This window comes from Haliotis rubra, unplaced genomic scaffold (genome assembly GCF_003918875.1).
Source record: "Haliotis rubra isolate DU_JTF1 unplaced genomic scaffold, ASM391887v1 Scf600, whole genome shotgun sequence".
Classification (NCBI taxonomy): domain Eukaryota; kingdom Metazoa; phylum Mollusca; class Gastropoda; order Lepetellida; family Haliotidae; genus Haliotis; species Haliotis rubra.
In genome coordinates, this window is record NW_025767303.1 from 314356 (window position 1) to 335990 (window position 21635).

A 21635-nucleotide genomic window follows, 5' to 3' on the forward strand; every position below is an offset into this window, starting at 1 on the left:
ACTTTTAAGATAAAAACTTATTGATTAGAGAAGCATTTAAACTTGTCTTGTTAAAGTCAATTGTCATTTCTATCTGCATGTATTATATTTGGTAGTTTGAAGTTTTTTATCTCTGGCATATTTCTGAAATGAGTTCATATGGGAACCTAGTTACATACAATCTAATGCTTGTCCAAGAGCTCCCACAATTCGAGAGAATTGAGCCATATGAACGAGTGTTGCGTGAATTTTGTTCAGTAGCATATTGTACCCAGAAATATTTTAACTAGTTAACCTCACTTCCCACAGCTTCCATGTCTTTTATAATACAGATTGTATCCCTTATAGTGCCATGGTGTCTTGTATTTGGGCATTATAGCAAGTTGGTGGCATGATACTCCTTTAGTTTTTTAAGCACTGACAATTAGGAATTACACAAAATTCATTTAAATACAGGTAAATACCTGACTTTGTGTCAATGGCGTTATTTCAACATGATGACTGTGTTTGGCACTGTAAAGGTTAAGGTTCTGTCATGGTTTGTGTGGGCATGGCGTTATTTCAACATGATGACTGTGTTTGGCACTGTAGAGGTTAAGGTTCTGTCATGGTTTGTGTGGGCATGGTATTATAACAGTTATAGCTCATGTGCCGGTGGTATACGAGTTATATACAGGCGGTATATCAGTCATTCTAACAACATTAGTCATGTAATCAGTTAAACATTACACAAGTTTCTTCAATTGTCTATCAGTCATGTGAGTCAAGTTTGGTGCATTTTAATTAGGTATACACTGGATACCCTGCGCAGCAATACGTTAGTTTATTACCTACAACGGTTCCATGTTTATACTTCATTTAAATATTTAGTCCCATCATTTCCGGTATCTGAATCTGAAGAATTCTTCAAATATCTGGTAGTGCCATGATGTGGCAGTGGAAAGTGATAGGAGATTTAAACATAGTTGTGTTGTGTCAGACTGCTAATCAACAAGGGTGTGGGCTAATTAGGAAGTAAACACCCTAGTGCATACGTCCCTAGTAAACAGGGATTCCCGAAGAATAACGTGATACAAAATGATCTTGAATCCTTGTGCTGTTGTCTCTGTAGGTTTTTGGAACAACACAAAGCATTTTCACCTTTTCTTCATTTATTCTGAATAAAGAGAAACATGTACATTTGATGGCGTTCAGATAAAAGCATTTGTGACAAAGAAAGAGGTTTTGTTTAATTAAGTGCTTAAGATTTCTACAAATTGATTCAAAGGGGGGATTGTATTGGTCAGGTGATGTAATGCTGTTTGCTGGTGGATTAATAGGGGATTATCTTGAGGGGCTTGGGGCAAGGGGAGTGGGTGCATAAGTAGGAAGTGGAATGATGAAAGGAATTTCTGCTTGAACGAACAAAGGCAATTAACAGGAGGTAATTAGCGAGATTGTCCTCCTGGCAAAGTGTGATTCACAACAGCATTTAAAGAAGGGACATTTAAAAAAGACTGATTACTTGTCGTAAGACTGTTTCAAGGAAGATTTTGGAGTTTAAAATTTGAATTCATTTTTTTAATGTTATCTTGATTAGGTAATATTTGTTTGTCAGGAAATCCCTTTGAATATATGGAAGGCACTAATTGAATCCATGACATTCCCATATATTGAAAAATGTTTCCAGATTAATTTGAAGTCTCTGAGATCTGAATCGTCACCAAATCCTGAAACATGAACCTTCTGGTAGAACCACATGTATGACAGTATTCAGCAACAACGGTACCGATGTGTCGGAAGTGGTCGTTACCGTTTGTCCCCGCTACAATCCTTGTATACATGATTTCTCTGAGATAACGGAGGCATAGTGTAGGCTTTGTTTACGGAGTATGGTAGAACTGTACTTCATGAATTAACTTGTATAATATTGATTGGATTCCAGATTGTTCATTGAATTCTTATTGTGGGATTAAATATCTTGCATGTTTCGTGGGAGTATGTTCATTGAAATGATGATTGTTAATAACTAATGATGAATAACTTGAAGCAAGAGACTGACCGTTGTTGTTTTGGGAGGATGTGGGCGGCCACAGGAACAATACCTAGTCAAGTTTTTTATCAATGCTTCAAAATCTACATGTTTATCTCTGTAAGCACTCCTAACTGTTCACTTTCTAACACATGTTTCAAATGACACATGCAGCAGTCATCATGATAGGGCTGAAATATCACTGATGTGATGTCAAATGTAACTCACTCACATGCAGCAACCATTTTTGAGATATTACCTGAGGTAATTATTTTTTGGGGCAGTCAGTATTTCAACATTTCCCCTTAGTAATCACACTGACTTTTCAATTAGAGAAACCTCAGTGAATTGCTTACACAAACTGTAATTCAAATTTGACTTTTTTAACTCTCTCAGTGAAGTACAGAATTTAGTACTTTTGTTGGGTGTAGTTCCATCCAGGATTTGAACACAATTTATGATTGTCAGGACATTTTTCCCCAGTATATGGTAATGAAGTGTTATTATGTCGTGAGGACAATAGTATTTTGCCACGGTTTAAACATCACTGTTTTGTGAAAACACAAACTGTATCTTCATCAGCTATAAGAAACAGTTTGATTTATTTCTTTCGAAAAAAAACCTCAAACGTCTTTGGTGGACTTACGATGAACTGGATGTCATATTGCAGGTGAAATTTTATACAAGTACGACAACGATAGGAACAAAACAGTATCAATAGTATCATGGAAACATTATATTTGCATTATAGGAAATTAGTATGAATATTTCATCGACTTGGTTCAAATTACCAAACTCTATCAAGCATAATCTGCCCATTAGCTGCTTCGTAGCTACCTGTCTGGTTCAAATTCTCTTTTACCTTTCTGTGCTAATTAATTATGAATTATGATGAAAATAGTTGATGGAAAATAGTACTTTGTCTTGGATCGTTGAGATATTGTCTTCTCTATTGTCGAAACAGATGTAACTGAATAAGTCTTGTCGTTTTTTGTTAACACTCGTTCCCGTATCTTTCATCAGAACAGTCATGTGGCAGAGAAGAAAGACAAGGAGTAAATGATTTATTTCTGATAATGAAGTTCAAATGATTCCAATAAATTTCCACCAAATCATACAAGTGACACTTGGTTTCTAAACACGGTGATATACAGAGTATTTATGAGCAAGAAACTCTGTAGGAAGATGGTTTTATTTTTCTTACAGCCTTGGTGTTGTATAATTGCCAGTCAATAGATGTGAATTATTTAGGGATGTCATTGATTGGGAACATGCATGTTGTTACAAACAGCAATGCATTATGGGGGAAGCTGTGTAACATTGCATTATGGGAAAGTTGTCTGATGATCAATCCATTTTGTGTTTGTGGAACAAATCATTAAGAAACAATAATTATGAACACAATCATTGTAGTTGGCCAACACATGGCTCCACATTGTAAAAATTGTAATGGCATGACACAGAATTATGTTATAAAAAAATGTTTAAAAACAACATAACTATCCCATTAGATGGCGTGTGTCAGCATGGAGGGCTGGATTAAACCTTTTCAAGGGTGATGAAGGATTTGGTGTTGAAATGAAGACAATGCAGATCTCAGGGCCAGCAGACGTCATGCATTGGTGACCACAAGAATATATTGATCAGTTGAAAGGAAGAGTTCCTAGGTAACATGTCATTCGATCGATGTTGGAGTGAAGACAATGGAGATCAATCTGATACCTCGGATGTAAATAGTCTGGGTTGTTTTAGTTGCGCTTCAGAGGACAACCTTGTACTGGCTGTGCTGGCGGCTGTTGTTACCCACAGTGGAACCTGGTCAACCTAGGGGGCACCTGTCCATCTGTTACCATGGTGATGTCATTGAAGGAATGAGCGATTGGTCAACAAAAATATGATCTGTGTATACAGGACACTGAAATCAAGCCATGTGAGACTTCATGTTAGTGACTTGTTTTACATAGAGGTTTTTAAGATGATATTTTCTGGACAACAGATCTGACAACATGTCTTGCAGTTCTGAGCTCAGCAGTACTAACACTAGACTAACATAACAACACAGGGTATATACATGCAGTCATTTGAATTTCCCATATGTGGAAATGTTTCTCCTTTTTGAACATTTACGTTTTACCTTGGACCTGAATTTGTGTTGTCATTGCCGACTACAATTCACAACTGAAATCAGGTTTTGTTGACAGTGTATAATTCACTGTGCCACCTGAATCCATTATCTGGACCCTGAACATGTATACCTAATTGTGTTAATGTGTTGAATGGCCGTGACCTTGGGGTCTCTCACTGCATGCAAATGTTCCTGTCGTGCATGACTTGCATTCAACATTTTGTGGAACACACGTCACACAACAACAATATTGTAACGAGTAAATACAAAATTGTAGTTTAGTATTTATTAAAATGTGAGCTGTTTTATTGGTCATTAGGGGCGGTGGGGTAGCCTAGTGGTTAAAGTGTTTGCTCATCATGCTGAAGACCTGAGTTCGATTCCCCACATGGGTACAATGTGAAGCCCATTTCTGGTGTCCACCACAATGATATTGCTAAAAGCCGCGTAAAACTAAACTCACGCACTCACTATTGGTCATTAAACAAACGTGCTGTGTCATCAGTTATGTAAGGTAGAACTTTGATTCTGTTTGTCACTGATAAAGTTATTACAGTTATGTTAACTTGTTGTGCAACGCACCGATAGCTGAATGTCGTGGGAAAGTTGTTCCCTGTAAAGGGGAACCTTGCTGTGTTGTATACAAGTGCCATGAAAGCGCTCACTCAGTAAAAAAACATAATCATAGTAATCCTTTTAAACTTTCTAAGGATTGCAGTGTCACGTAATATTATTCCACAATCTTTGACCCAATTGGGTTATGCATGGCTAGTTACTATGGAGACCATGTCTTTTCTTGTTGAAAAGATTAATATCACAGAGGAATTTTTAAAAGTGATAATGACTTATCATAGCTACAGGCAAAATATATGAATATAGATGTGTTTTCTTTTTAAGAGCAACTTGTACTGAAATGTATTTGTGCAATTTAACTTTAACAGTTCTTTGGTGTTTCTGGTTACGGGGTGACTTGCACTGAAAATCTGGGATCATACATTTTAAAAAAATAATTATTCATTCAAGACTTAATTTAAATTTGGATAAAAAAGATTGGAAGATTTCTATCTGTTAACATTGCAAATAGTAAATGGCATTAAATCATAATTTATGTTTGGGTGTATTTCATGTTTTTGAGACTGGGGTCGATGTTATTGAACTTCCTTAAGTGGCATTTAGAAGCTGGTATGATGAAGTGGAAGACTTTTTATGGATAGACAGCTTCTTTGTTGCAGTAGTAGTTGCGACATTTCGGTGTAGATCCTAACACCGTTATCATTTGCTTGATAACGGTGTTAGGATCTACACCGAAACGTCAAAACTACTACTGCAACAAAGAAGTTGTCTATCCATGAGTGTTCCACTTCGATGTTATTGAACATTAAATATTTGGGATCTTTCTGATGACTAACGATTCGACTGTGATGACTTATCTAGGGCGATGTTTTCTGCATGACTGCCTCCTACACAGGCATGCATCATATATATGATGGCCGTGTCACGCATTGACAGCCAGGACCTGACAGCAACCCGCTCTAATACATGTCACACTTTATTGGGCAGGGTTTGGCTGGTTAAACTCCTAAATAGGTTAGCATTGTAGTTTTGTTACTGAGTTTGTTATTGTGGCAACGATTTATTTTTGGATAGTAGTTAGGTTCTTTGAATCACGTCTATATTCATGTACATTTCTTTTCAGTTTCTAAATTTTCTAGATTTGACTGTTTTAGAAAATATGCTTTCAAACAAGGTGCCACTTGCTAAACTAATTTTGTAAATGAAAAATTCGAAATATGAAAAAAGAGTTTCCCAAGGGTCAAAGGACAGCCCTGATGAGCTGCTCTGTTGGGAACATATCCCATGTTCCTTTGTGGGGAATGTCAAAGCCTGAATGTGGTGTTTCAGCTGGATTACAATGTGTGTGACAATCTGGGGCACAGTTTCTGTGAGGCAGTTACCTGTAGGGTGGGTTGGTGGTAGATTTCATCCGATGACAAGTCAGGTTAATGTACTCGGAGATCGATTACATCTCTTGACAATGCTGTGACCTTTGTAATCCAAAGGTTGGTTTCATTGGTTGAATTTATTGGTTAGTGAAATATCACCAAAGTGTTCCACAGTTCATCACAGTCTGTTGCTTAGAAAACCTAAGTGAAGTGTTCTAATGATAAATTCAAATATACCAAACAAAAAAAGTTAGCTATAATGAGTATTTTGGGGAATATTTTTGTTGTGAACACTGAACACACAATTTCATGAAAATGTCCCCAATAGTCATTATCCATCTTTTTTTGATCAGTATATATAATGAAAAGATTAATGCTAGTATAACATTATAAATGAAAAATACTTTGAAGGAAACAATGAATGCATAAACCTGACAAACAAATCCAAGCATGCGCAAACTACAGGTGCTTGGTGGTCATCTGAGTGTTAATTACAGGTAGGTTTTCTTGTACAGATGGTTCTGCACCTGTTGAACAGGTAACCATTGTACCAGCTGACAGATGTGAAGTCTGAATACTGTAAACACGCCATGTCAAGTCTGTCTGCGACCAGCACGGTCACTGAACAGTGACTTGGGGACTGGTTGAGTCAGGTGACTAAATCACTTTGAACTTCTGATACCTGTAATGGAGGCATGTCGTGTGGGATGTTGGTGACGTGTCTCTACTACAATGTGGACGTGACACTGATACTGCAGCAGGGAGGGAGATGAAAGGCAATAATGAGTCTGTTCACATTTGAGATCAGGTCTGAGAGAGGTTTGATATGGTCTGAGAGAGGTTTGATATGGTCTGAGAGAGGTTTGATATGGTCTGAGAGAGGTTTGATATGGTCTGGAGGTTTCATAAGGTCTGAGAGAGGTTTGATCCGGTCTGGAGGTTTGATATGGTCTGAGAGGGGTTTACTATGGTTTGTGTGGATATCACTGTATGGGATGTGTTGTCAGTCCTAAAGAAGGAAATACTTCCACAAATGAACTAGAACTTTACAACTGAATGGTGGTATTGATTAGCGATTATTCCATTTTGATACTGAACAAAACTGCACAACAAGATTGTAAAATGAACAGCAAACATTAAATAATGGAAAATGAAATGTAGTAGTTAATTGTACTGACATAGAAGCCTTGTTGATATTTACAATATGAACTGTGCAATTGATATACAACACATATTGAAAAAGACAACTGTAAAATGCTGGATCATGAAAAGAATTTGGAATTATTTAAACCATTGCTGTCAAATACAGATAAATGATATGTATAGAAGATCCTTGAAATGCCTGCCAGTTTGAGTGGACCAGACACAAGTTGGCTTCAGTCTGTCCCAGCTGAAGCAGACGGTAGACATTTCATGGTGGGAAAGCGTAGGAATACCCCAGAGGCATGGCAACCGAATTGTGCCTTGATATCCTTCCACAGGCATGCACTTTGGCTTGTGTGCAAATAGTTCTGTATTTCTGAAAGGTAATAAACTTGGCTGGGCATCTCTCGTAAAGAGGAGAGAGGGGGGAGAGTCTGGTTGTTCATTTCAATGAATTGTATTGGGGAAGGGTGGGGGGATGAGAATTTTCCATCAAAGTGATATAGAGATAACATTCGTAAAACCCTTTGATGTTGTTTGCTTCAGGGAATACAATCCAATAACTTCTTTTTGAACAGAATGTCTATTTTTATTGCCTAGCAAAGAATTAGTTGTATTGCCTCTGACTTTCAATAGGACCTTTTGCCATAAAGAACTTTACACAAAATATTTGCACATTGTAAGAGCATCTGTATGGATTCTATCAATTTGATATCAATATCAGATCTAAAGTATACCTGAACATTCTTCTATGATAAGAAAGACATTTTATTGAATCGTCTCCTTGCCTGCTTGTGTCAATAGAGATGAACATGGCAGCGTGTGTACAATGCACTGGTCAAGACAGGGGAATACCATCCATTCTCTACATTTGGTACAAGTGCGAGACCTTCACAAAAGGAGAAGAGGTCACGTTGGCGGCCATCTTGATCTCAGAGAGTGGATTCACTCTTTATTGTGGACTCACTTGTCACTCGTGCGAGTCTGTTTGTTTTTAATTTGGAGACTGGTACAGGTTGGATGCCATTACTGTTCTGAGAGTGGACTTAAGATGTCTGTACTGAACAAAGCCTTGTGATACTGATGGAAAGTTTTCTGTATAAGTTTGTTGTCTTTTGCTGAGGTTTACAGAACACAGTCTTAACTTGTCAACAAAGGGCTTTTGGTTGAAATATCTGTAAATTTTGCTTTATATGCAGTTGCAATTGTGTAGCTGATTTAGCAAGATTTTGAAAATATTTGTATGGAATTTTATTTTGTTGATAGGGAAATAGTATTTCCTTAATTTCTCAACAAATGACTATGGTTTCAAGCATTCTGACGTAAGATTATGTTGTACAGTCTTGGACAGTACCATTACATTAACTGTTGAATATCGGTTCAATAATAAGAGAGAAAATTGAAATATCCACCAAATGCATATCCACTTTTTTTCAACAAAACCAACACGCATCCCAATATTTGGTGAACCAAATTTGTCACTGATTTTAAACCTGTGCTATTTATTTTTGTTCCTTTATCAGTGGAATGTCAGCTCCCAAATGGAAAAACTGTTGTTGTTTTTAATGTTAAAGAGAATGAGACAAAAGATGCTAACCCAATAGAAAGTAGGGTCGTGCCTTACACATATTGACAGAACTTGTTAAAAAATAAAGTTGCGATAATTATCGGGAAACGCTCAAACATGTCTCGGTGCTTCAACACACACCGTGTTTGTCTCCTGTCTCGGAGATCGAGACCATGTTTGGGAGGATGCGATTGGATACTGGGCGTGTTGGTTGGGGGTTGTTTTTTATTTATGTTTTTGACGTTTCCTTGAAGACAGATAAGATGAAGAGGCCGTTGAATATACCACTCAAATGGAGTTAAGACAATACTATGTTTAATTCAAGTACGAGACAAAATATTATGGATGTCAACTTCTTCTTTATTGTATACTGGGTACATGTGTGAAGCCCATTTCTGGTGTCCCCGCTGTGCTATTGCTGGAATATTGCTAAAAGCGACGTAAAACATAATTCACTCACTCACTCTTTATTGTATACACATCGTTTGGGGGCTATTACTTACCCCTTCATCATTCACTTGACGAAGGGCAAGGAATAGCCCAGAAATGATGTGTATACAATAATGAAGAAGTTAACATCGGTAATATTTTGTCGTTTACTTAAATACGAACTTCTATATGCCTCTCAAGAACCTCATGTTCAATTCTTTCATATCAGGAAATGCGACAGATTATTGCAACACAAATATGAACTTTCAGGGTAAGCATGTTTTTGGTTACTAGTCTACACAATTTGTCCTACAAATGATTTCCTACTGTTACCTGCAGACTAGAGACACTGTTTACTGCAGGTAATGTGTCATGTTAGTACATTCTTCTCCATTATTACACCATTAGGAATACTGGAGAAATATTTGTCAGTTGCCGGGCAACCACTTAATGCTTTTCGACACAAATTATGCATACACATTAATGTACCATTAAAACTATGTTTTTCTTTCACATTATGAAAGTTTATCTATCATCTCACGCTGTGTTATAGAATCAGGGCTTCTTTCACTCCTTTTGAGTTGCATACTAAAATTATTTAGTAAACATATTTTTTCAAATCCCACTCAAATAATTTAATGGACTTTTTTTTGTTAACTTCCAACTTTTAACATTGTTCCGTCAAGTAGACTTTGATATATTCAAGAGCTCAATTTTGTTTGTTAAATTCAGTTTTAACCCTAAAACATTGACATTGTATTTGTGATGGAGAATAACTACATGGCATTCAGTGCATTGACAACTTCATGATAACTGGTAGGTAAACTAGGGGGAAATATAGTCTCTGTTTTCATGATGTTATTGGTTTAGCAATGCTCACCTATCATGTTTGACATCAGTTTCAAAATCTCTGTACAAAGAAAGCTAAATGTACAAGCCATTTTAAGCGATAAGTTACTCATGCTACTAGCTTGGCAGCCATTTTGCAAGTTTTCACAGCGGTTTTCCCAGCAGTTGGTGGACATGTTGTGTCAGTTCTAATGATCTGGCTCCGAACGCTGAGAACAGAAACCTGGGAAATCCATTTAATTTTTTGGTTTCAAACTGTTTGTTGAAGCTGGTTGAGAATTTAGTTCAGCAACGTGCTAGAAGAACCATGACAGCTGGAGTCTTGCTTCACAGATAATGACCCAGTATCTCCATTTCGATTTTTTTTAATTTTAAAGAGTAAACAGAATTAAACATCTCATTTTGGTATTTTTGTCAAACAATATTAACTATGATTTAAAAGAAATAAAAATGGATAACTTTGAAAATGTTGAAGACACAATATTTTGGTAGAAGTTTGTTTCAAGATAATACCTTCTGGTAGCCATGTTGGATGAGAAGAATGCAAGAAGATACCTACTTTGTCAACACAGGGTGGGGGAAACTTATTTGGGGCCTGAGTTGTCAACACCTGTCTGTCAAGGAGGGAAGACCATCCTATCACACATGTTTCCCATCCGTGGACCAATATACCTCCTAATCACGCAGTAATGTAACAGTTTTTCATGTCTGGAATCTTGGCATACAACCAAGTACAAATGTCTGGCGGTAACCTATGTTTCTAAAGAGAAAGTAATGCTTTTCTACTGTTTTGTTGTTTCTTGGCATAGTTTCGCACACAACAGGTACAGCGGTTGTTATCAGGTGTTCTATCGTGTGGAATGTTGTTGTCCGACAGTGGTAGGTCGTGCTGGATGTATGGAGTTGTAGGACATGGTGAGGAACGTCTCTACGTCAGCCATTTTATGAACACAGACAGCAGTCAGTACTGGGATGTACACAGCAGCTTTTAATAGTGATCGTGTTAATTTTAATAGAATATTTGTTTCAAACAGAAGTGCATGAATGTATTTTGCATTGTATACAACAGAATACAGTAGAGCTGTATATTCTCAAACAAATTGTTTTGATGTCTCCCCGGATATGTTATTACGTTACCCACCAGCTACCATCTTGTTGAAATCTGCATTAAAACCTCTTACCTCTAAAAATAAAACAAAAAACAAAAAAACTCACATAGTCAGATTAGACTGAAAAGAAAAGATTTGACACCTTTTAGCATCTCATAATCATCTAGTACTTTATTTTGGAAACACTGTCAAAATATAGAAGCAAGCGTGGTATTTGTGATATGGTTGTGAACTCTGTTGGCCCAACACGGACAGAACTGGGGATGTCATGCAACTTATGCTATTTACCTGATGACAAGCTACATAATATATGCTATTTACCTGATGACAAGCTACATAATATATGATATTTACCTGATGACAAGCTACATAATATATGATGTTTCATCATTCTAATCAAAACTGTCATGAAATTTGAGAAAACTGTCATGACATGTGTGAAAACTCATGAAAGCTGCAAAATTCAGCCCCAGAGTTGTGAAGCCAACTTCATATGTGTCCCCTTCATCCTCTGACCCCCAGACAAAGAACTGAATATCCGCCCTTTTATTACCAATTTCCTGTTGAAGAAGGAGAGGACTGACAATGTCAGATACTAAACAATGTACCCAAATATTATGTAGGTCAGTCTGTGATCAAAGCTCTTGAAAAGAAGTCAATGAACATAATTCAGCCTGCTTTGGTTTCTTCAAGTTGAATAAACCTCGACAGGATGAAATCATACTTTATCGCTCAAATAACAATTTCTGTCATGATTATTCAATGGTTCAAGTCAGCCATAGATGATTGCCATGTTTCCTCAACCATAGTGAAGACGGGATATTCTGTAACAATCGGGTTTGGGTTTACCCAACAGGTCAAAGGGTTCTCTGTAAAGTCGGTTGTATTTAGAGCTGAGAACACTGTAACTTAATCTGTGACACAATCCTTTACGTCTGCCCTCTTGCTATGTTGCAAAGATATTTAACGAAACTGGTCATATTTTTAGAGTAAGGGAGTGTTGGATTGAAACGTAGAAACATCACGTTGGACTTGTCTTGATTTAAGATTTGCCTTCGTTTTCCGGCATTTTTGCCAGGGATAAAATATGTGATCTACAAACACACATCTTAAACTTTGGTATACATTCACAGTATCTGTTTTCCTTGTAGACAGATATTTTCTGCCAACAGTAGAGATAGAACACGGTGCTTGCTGTTGTACAAAGTGATCTTAGGATTAAAGTGATCGTATGTTTCATGCCTTATGGCAGCCTTAGCACTAAGGTTGCTTTGTAGTACAGCACCCTGGTCACAATTAAACTGAACACGAAATACAGGTTGGAGCTTAATTTACAATGGTATATACAAATTAACCTTTCTAGTATTATGTTCTTTTTTCAACTGTATTGTTTTAATATGTGTGAAGCCCATTTCTGGTGTTCCTCGTCGTGATATTGCTGGAATATTGCTAAAGCGGAGTAAAACCACTCACTCACTCACTCACTCCAACAGATCCTTTCACACACTCTAAGATATTTACCTAAAATAGTTCTATTCAAAAGGTCGATCTGTTCCCAGGCTTCCATACCTGATTCCAGGGTTTTCTTTAATGGGTTCGGATAATGGACATTTGTTGAGTCAATGAGGTCATCACAGTTTCTGATATTGTGGTCGGTTTCAGTTTTAGGCTGTTGACATATCGGAATATTTCCGTATCTATCTGACTGTAGCAGAGATCAGATGTAGATACAGATAAGATTCCCATTAGTAGCCTAGCATACTGTTAGGGATGTACTGGTTGGAAACAAGTACCACTGGTTGTCATGGTATTTGAACAAGCATGGGAACATTTAATTTCTCATGAAGGTAGCCTGAGTCTGACCAATCAGCATAAGCTTGGATCATGTAAAGATGTGTAAAGACTGTATCATGATGCTTTCTGTATCGTATCCACCCCTATGTATGTTATTGTGATATATTTGGTGTATATCACCCATATATCATAAAAGGACGTATATCACCTTGACCAAATTGTACAACATAGCCCACAGTGTGTAGCAACTTCTTTGAAATGATTTACATACTGCATGCTTGTGATGTAAGTATCATATTGACCTGCAGTGTGGATGGTATCAACTGACTTCAGATATCATATTTATCCAACAACCAAAGAATTCTAGTCTTTATGAATCCGTATCGACCCCTTGCAATAGCAGCACATTTCTATCACAACAACTTGGCATTGACCGTTATCCTGTGGTCACACCCTTCTAAAACACATCATCCTGGAATAGCCGCAATCTCCTAGCACTGCTAATGGCGACTCCCAATACTTATACTGGTAACTCCCAAGTTCAGCACAAACGTGCGCTTACCTCCTGTAATTACAAAGGAGACTGATGCAAGTCTATAATAATACTAATCTGTATCACCGTAATGAGAGCTCCGCCCAGACGAATGCTGTTATTATTTTCAGGGGATAATCAACAGCAGTGTTTCCATGTTAACGTTGGGAGGGACTGGAAATAATGGCTTGTGTTGATCAGTACAGCGTAATCAGACGACCAGTTATTGATTGCCAGTACATGTAGAAATTATTCATGTTAAAGAACGAGAAATAAATGTGTTGCCTTTTTTTATTATGTAATCCAAGATTGAACAACTGATGCGATGATTTGAATTTATTTATTCATAGCATGAATGTTTTCTGTGGTATCATTCAAGATAAAAAAAAGTAATACGTCTTCTTATCTGAATCAGTGTTAACAGGTTCTGTTTTGTTTGACTTATTCGTTGTTTTTATGTAAGAGTATGCGAACCTTCATGTGACTTAAGTGTTTTACCTTTTCGGAGTAAGAGATGTTGTAAGCTATCTACAAAACAGGACTGTCTTTGGTCAAGATCTAAATACCTGCCATTGTTCATTTAGAAAACTGAGGTAAAATATTACAGTGACATTAAATAATTTACTTAGACTTAAGAGGGCGGTGGGGTAGTCTAGTGGTTAAAGCGTTGGCTCGTCACGGCGAAGACCCGGGTTCGAATCCCCACATGGGTACAATGAGTGAAGCCCATTTCTTATGTCCCCCACCGTGATATTGCTGGAATATTGCTAAAAGCGGCGTAAAACCAAACTCAGTCAGTACTTTGACTTAAGTGTTAATAGTTTCTGACGAGAGGGGAAAACAGGTTATTTTATGTGGCACCTCAAGTCACCTGCTTCAATATTTAACTGGAAATTCAGGGAAGATACTGAACTGTTTCCAAGAACAACAACCATGGTGGACTAAAGTGTCGGAGATTGACACCTCGGTATTTCCTGACTGTGTTTATGGAATAGGTAGATGGGGTTCTTGGCATATCTGGTTGGCAGCCATTTTGAGTCGACTCTGATTGATCTGGTCGTAAACTTGTTGCAATCATGAAATGTGTGTCCGTGAGTGGCAGGGTTAATAAATAAGTAATTTGGTAGTTTATTATCCCCGTTGTTTGATGTGTCGGGCTACCTTGCCAAAACGTATTATATTTGTTTTATTAATATTATTTGATTGGAGGATGATTGGTCGCCATTAAAAGGGAGTCATGGTGTCCTTGATGTTTGTCGATATGTTATGCTTCTCAAAAACAAGTTAAACAGAACTCACTATTTCAAGGCTGTTAACTCACAAGCCATGAATATGTGAAAACAATTGGGTTTTCTGTAAATTATCTTGAATCTAGAGAGACGCTTACATTCAACATTAGGATTATGACTAAGGGTCTTGGACTTAAGCTTTTGAAACAAAAAATATTTCAGAATTTCATTCAGGACCATCACAGCAGTCTTCCAGCTCTTGGAATACCAGGTAGAATGTTTCAACATAGGCATTGAGCATTCCTCATGAAGACAGATAGTTACTGTAGTATTTTCCTGACAACCTTTCATCATTCAATGTTCTGCTTCCCAAACTGCTATTAATCATTCAGTTGTAGTGTCCACTGAAATGTTCATCAAGATGTACTGCATTCCTCACCACTTATTCTCATCAGCTATTCTGTTCTCCTGACCACTGTCAATCAATGCTGTTTTCCTGACCAATAATAAACAAACAAAACACAAGCCCCCACATGGACAGCCTTTGAAGTGACAAGTGACATTAATCTGATAAATGTTAGGCCATTGTAACAGCGAAGACAAAGGGCTTGGGGTATTGAACTGGTATAAGACTGAAATAACCCAGGATTAACAAATAATTCTTGTCATATTTCGGGCTTATGGTTTGTTGTAAGAAAGTAGTTTATGGTGGGAAATACATTTATAGTAGCCCTTTTGCAATCTACTTCTACAAGGAAAGCTTTTCAAGGTAATTAAACATTTTCCCTTGGGCTGGAGATGTCTGTTGTGGTGACAAAAATGTCAGTAGGTAGCAGAGCACAAAACCTCGAGAAAAATCATGCATATTTATAAGCCAGCCTATGGTCAACTGTGACATAAATAATTAGTGAGTGAGTTTGGTTTTACACCGCTTTTAGCACATTGTGCCCATGTAGGGAATCGAACCCCGATCTCCATGTGACAAGCCAATGATTTAACCACTAGGCTACCCCAACGTCCCAATAAATAATCAGTACATGGGCTGCAAATGCCATACGATTTCAAACAATCCTGGCCCACACCGATGTACTTGTGATAAATCCACCAACAATATCACTGGAACAGTCCTTGTTTCATCAACTCCCGATCCTATCTGCTATTTACTGCTCCCAGGACACCATTGGTGCTGTTTATGGGAGAGGGAAGGGGCCAGAAATCAGCCATGTTGTTTATGGAGGCCTGAGTGTGTCATAAATCCGTCCATGGGCAGCGGTCAAGATAATCCCTTTATGAGCGACGAGCTGCTTCATTAGGTTCAACACCATTACATACCTCACATCAGGCCACGGAGCCTGGACCCGCTAATGGAGTGATCATGGCTTGTGTGGAGGTATTGTCAGATCTAAGCTTAATGTACACCGGCTCCCTCATGTGTGAAACATTTGGACTGCTAATGCTCTGTGCATTTGATGTTGGCAATTCATGGAACGCGTAGAAATATGTCTGGTGGAAAATACTGGTTTCGTTCAGGTGTCTCTCTTGAAATATGTACCAACATGTGTTCGCAGGAGTTTGTATTGGGATAGGAAACAACATGTCTGACATGTCGACAGGCAATGTTCCAATTACATTTGGAAAAGTACTTTTATTCTATTCATCTGGTAAATCTTTCATGTGAATGTCATGGTAAGAAACATGGCTTATATTTGAAGGGCGATATGTGTTTTTATCACATGATTTTCACTTTCATCGTCTGAGATAAGATCTGTGACCGTAAGCCTTTGCCTATCCTAGAAAGGAATGGTTCTACTTTCACTTTAACATACAAGATTCACTCTCAAGACTTCACATCCAGGTTCACGTCATGTCAGCTGTTTCTATAATGCAGGTTGGCAAAGCGAGTAAATCTTTTAATGCAATCTCTCGCTTGCCAGTCCTGCCTCAGATGCCTGAGCTTGATACCATAACAGTAAATGTCAAATACCCTCATCACTTCGTGGTTCCAACCCTCTGAAGCTGCCATTGGCGGCTCAGTGGTTAAAGTTCTGACTCATTTGGGACCCTCTGGGTTTGACTCCATGATTCATCCTCAGGAAGGTGGGAAGTGTACTTTGTCACTGTGAAGTTTACAATCACATCAAGTGGGCCTGGTGTGATATAACTAACCCATTAAGGTGCAACTCCCTCCAGCTATTGCCTCTACCACTCAACTCCCACTTGTTGGAGCTAGACCGGGATTAGTGTCAGGACCTGAAGGTGCTAAGGGTCCTTGTCTGTTGCGGTGTTGTCCATCATGACCTTGATGGAGGAGAACAATGTCCTGGGTGGTCTGTGTGGGTTTATCTTTACCTACATCTTGAAAGGAAGGGCCAACATTGTGACACACATGAGTCGTAGGTCCACCATGGAAGACTGATTCATTAGATTAGATTCATCCGACTTGATTTGTACTACAAGTAAACAAAGAATGTTACGTTCAGCACATAAGCACAATGTGTGAAGACCATTTCTGGTGTCCCTGTCAATGATACAGCTGGAATACTGCCAAAAGAGGGATGAAACCTCACTCACTGCAACCAATCACAAAGTGTATGCTACAGTTATTCCACACTATTATGGTACGGGAGGTATATGTATGTGTATCATGCGCTAGGTATATACGCAGCATGCATACACATACCCGACTTCTGCAGTTTGTATTTCAAACACATTTCTTTTATCATTTACCAAACATATAACCACTTGCATACACTGAGTATCACCGGCATCATCAACACCATCAACACCATCACCATCAACACCCTGGCCACTGGGCAGTGGACATGCCAGTTCAAGGTCATCCAACACTTCTTGTTTCTCCATGGACTTGCCGACCAACAATAGCCAGATGGACATCCGTGAAAAGAAGCGCAGTACTTTGACCGAGTTGACCAAGTGAACATTGACAAACACTCAGAGTGGAGGCCTCGAGGTCCCCAGGGCTTGAAGCAGGGGTTGACGAGGGGCTGTTGGTTTTGTGTGGAAGATGCTAAGCCTGCAGCTGTATTTCCCCCGAGAGACAACCCTGATTCGTGTGTGGATGCTCTTTGTTGTCTGTAATCTGTAATTACTCAGGGTGTGGTGAAAATCCTTCAGCAGTTAATCGCGGCTCAAAGAAATTGGGTTGTTATTGGCATTTGAAGATGGAAGAAAATGGTGTCTCCTCAAAATTGCGTGGCCGTTAAGCGGAAGCTTTTCAAGTGAAAATGATTAATGATTAAGAAATCAATCTCAGAATCATAAAATGCAATTGTATTGGAATTGAATAGGAAAATATGAAATGAATTTGTTAACAAGATACCATTTGTGAACAGAATAGTCTGCGGGGGACCCCATGCTTGTAAGAGGAGATTCATGGGATCGTTTGGTCAGGATAGGTGACATGATTGATATTTAAAAAAAATAAATTTATTGTGACTTTTATTGTGGTATCCAATCTGTGCACATTGATGCTCAGGATGTTACACAAATCATTGTCTGGTTCAGATTCGATAAGGGGCAGTGGGGTAGCCTAGAGGTTAAAGCGTTCGCTCGTCATACTGGTTTCGATTGCCTATCTGGAAAGAATGTGTGAAGTCCATTTCTGGTGTCCCCCGGCTGTGATATTGCTGGAATATTACTACAAATGGCGTAAACCAAACTCACTCACTCCGTCTGATTCGTTTAATTGTGATAAATTGGAATGTTTCTGTGTATGGCAGTAGATAAGGAACATGTCAGAATATATTTTTGACATTATTTGCTGGACATGTTGCTTGTCTACCCCCTGCATAAATTCTAAATTAACATATGACTATTCACCAATGCAGGCTGAGGCTTGCTGTTTGACGCAGCAGCTGAACGAATGAAGCGTGGCACTGGTTCAGTGTCTCTCAGGAAGCCAGCTAATTGACAACAGATTTAATTGTTCCAGCAAGTGGCTTGTATTAAGTTGAGGTGATTCGGTTCACATGTACCAGATGCTTGGCCTATCAGGTTGTTTTCATCCCAACATGTCTGACCTTTGAAGGGAGATAACTCCCAACCAAGTGGCTTTTTGAGAGGCTGCTGGCGAAGGTTTAGAAGGTCAGATGTGTGCTTGCTGTGCCTGTTGCGCCACAATCTGTTGCATTGTTACTATAAGTTTATATCCACTCCTGAATATCAGAATCAATAGACACCTGAATTGATAAATGCAAAAATATTCCTCATTTTAAAATGCTGTAACCAATTTCTGTTTCGTTAAAATGAAATCTCATCCAGCAATACATGTACATTTAACAAATCTTAATAAATATAATTTAAAAACTACCATGGAAGTACAGTATAATAGCTAGCAAAATATCACAATTTCTTTTTATAGTTTGTGTTAATTTTCTACAACTAGTTGTAAAACAAATTGTGATATATTGTTCTTGTTATACTGCCCTTCGATGACGTATCGTAACCCTACCACTTGTTCCAATCACAAAATACTCTGAAATAATGCTGACGTGACTTAAACTATTAACTCACTCACTCACTGCATCAAGGTCATAGTGGGGAGGTAACTGCTGTTGATTCATCATACTACTGTTGCTACAATCGTCCAGCACTACGACTTGTACTGGTCTACATGTGTACACCAGATAGAAAATGATCAACACGACAATCTCAGCCAGGGAATCGTTGTTCAGATAGTCATCGTGAAAATATACAGGTTGTATTTATATAGAGATAATTCCCTCTCCATTGTGCTGCAATATCTGACAAATAGGGGTCTATCTACACTGGAGAATGTGAGACACCTGTGGCCAGGTGATTGACGACTTGGGGCTCAATGATTGTTGCTTGGCAACTAATGAAAATTGATAGATGGTAGATGTGAATGGTTATCAATGAACCGCTCTTGATATGATGCAGGTTCTCAGTGGATGATGATGAAATATAGATGTATAATGTATTTTCATGCATAAACGTTTTTGTTTGTGTGTTGGATGATGAGGATTAAAACTTGGTTACATTTTCCAGACAAAATGGGTGTTTGTTGACTGTCAGTAAAATTTGTTTGTACTCATCTAATTCAAAATGTCAGGTATTGAAAACTATCTGGTTCGAGACGAGTCTCTGCAGAACACTTGGTGATCACAGAATGTTGAATACCTGTGACAGGTAAACCCAGGTGTGAACCTCATTAAGAGCATCTGAAACCAACACCTGTTTATACCTGTAGGGGTTCAGATGCAGGAGATTACTGTTCGACCGTTTCCATAGCAACCATCAGCATTACATAACTGTACATTATAAAAGCCTCAGACTTCGATAGATATATGTGGATGGGAATAGACGTGGTGGAGTCGGAACGCTGAATGATTCATGTGATAATTGTACCCTGCATCAATAGGGCGAACTGATTTATACTGAAAACATATTTCTGTTCCACCAGGACTACAATCAACAGAAACATGTTAATATTGTATCTATTGATAGGGTTTTAAATTGGCAGGCATGTATCCACATTACAGGGCCTGAATTCATACAAGTGTATCCAGATCGGGATATTGTGTTATTATTCAAGACTCCCGTGAAAGGACGTGCCGCCATGTTGTATGGGTGTATACGTCTACTGGTGGTCATGCAAGGAGAGCATTTGTTGCTGAAGTTAGGTAGAGGTCATGCAGGTGCAGTTTACAGACATTTAATGTGTTGTGTGGGGAGCGGTATGTGCTGAATGGCTTAGGGGGAAGACTGTTTTGGCACAAAGCTGTACAACTGTCAAAAGTTGTGTGGCCAGTGGTGTTACACATATAGTTGGTCGAAGCTTTCCTACAAAATAATTTCTGGGAAAATAGTTATCAAGACTTTACAGTTTTATATATGCATTTTGTTTTGTTAAAGATATATGGTACAACTTTGTCTGATTATTCTCGGATCGGGTGTTTTATTTACAGTTTTATCATAAGTGAGTGAGTGAATTTAGTTTTATGCCGCTTTTAGCAATATTCCAGCAATATCACGGCGGGGGATACCAGAAATGGGCTTCACACATTGTACCCATGTAGGGAATCGAACCCGGGTCTTCGGCGTGATGAGCGAACGCTGTAACCACTAGGCTACCCCACCGCTCTCTTTTATCTTAAGACCTTAGTGAGAGAGTGTCTGGTAAACAAGCAAACGTTCAGCAGCAAACAAACAATCCTTGCAATGCGGTCATCAAAACTGCCTCAGCCTAAATAAATTAAAGAGTGTCTTTCCCACACATTTAGGTCTAAATTAGAATGAGATTAGGAATTAAATGAATTATTGACATCCAGTGTAACCAAGCAGAATCCTGCGAGGGGTATGGTTCACAATGGCCGGGGACAACGTGCAAAATTTGTGAAGACGAGCATGAATTATTCACTGCTGAACTCTGCCAAACAAAAATCAAAATATAATCAGTTAGTGAGTGAAATCATGCGTAGGCTGTAAGCAGTGGTCGGACATGACTCAGGAATGAAACATTTCGTATGTCTTTTGATTGGGTTGACTGAGTTCTGGCATCCAGCCTTGATCAGTCAGGGCTGGTCATGTTTCCGTTACCATGACAACTCATTGCTTGTGGCAGAAGTTTGAACAAACATAAATACTGGTTAACCTGTTTATTTGTGGGGGGTCATCTGTTTTCCCACATTTCGCACAGTTTGGGGGAGTGAGAAAGGGGGCATATGTTGTGCTCATGTCTTGGCTGACAAATAAGTGTTTGGATTTAAACAACTCTTGATAAGGCTATTAACATGGAATGATCTGTGTAAGAATAAACTTGACATTCCATGAGAATCAGTCCTTTGTATAATGGAAAGATAAGATATCCCATCAAAAGTAGAACAGTATTTGGTAATCTTGGATGAGGTGAAATTATTATTTAAAGTTGCAGTCAAAATAACTT

The 21635-nt window shown here is 38.4% G+C and overlaps 1 protein-coding gene across 3 annotated transcripts in view; it reads left to right on the plus strand.

The window, feature by feature from the left end:
• LOC124255507 (hemicentin-1-like) overlaps window positions 1-21635 on the plus strand; it is a 97914-nt gene that overhangs the window by 65988 nt on the left and 10291 nt on the right. The window lies entirely within an intron of this gene.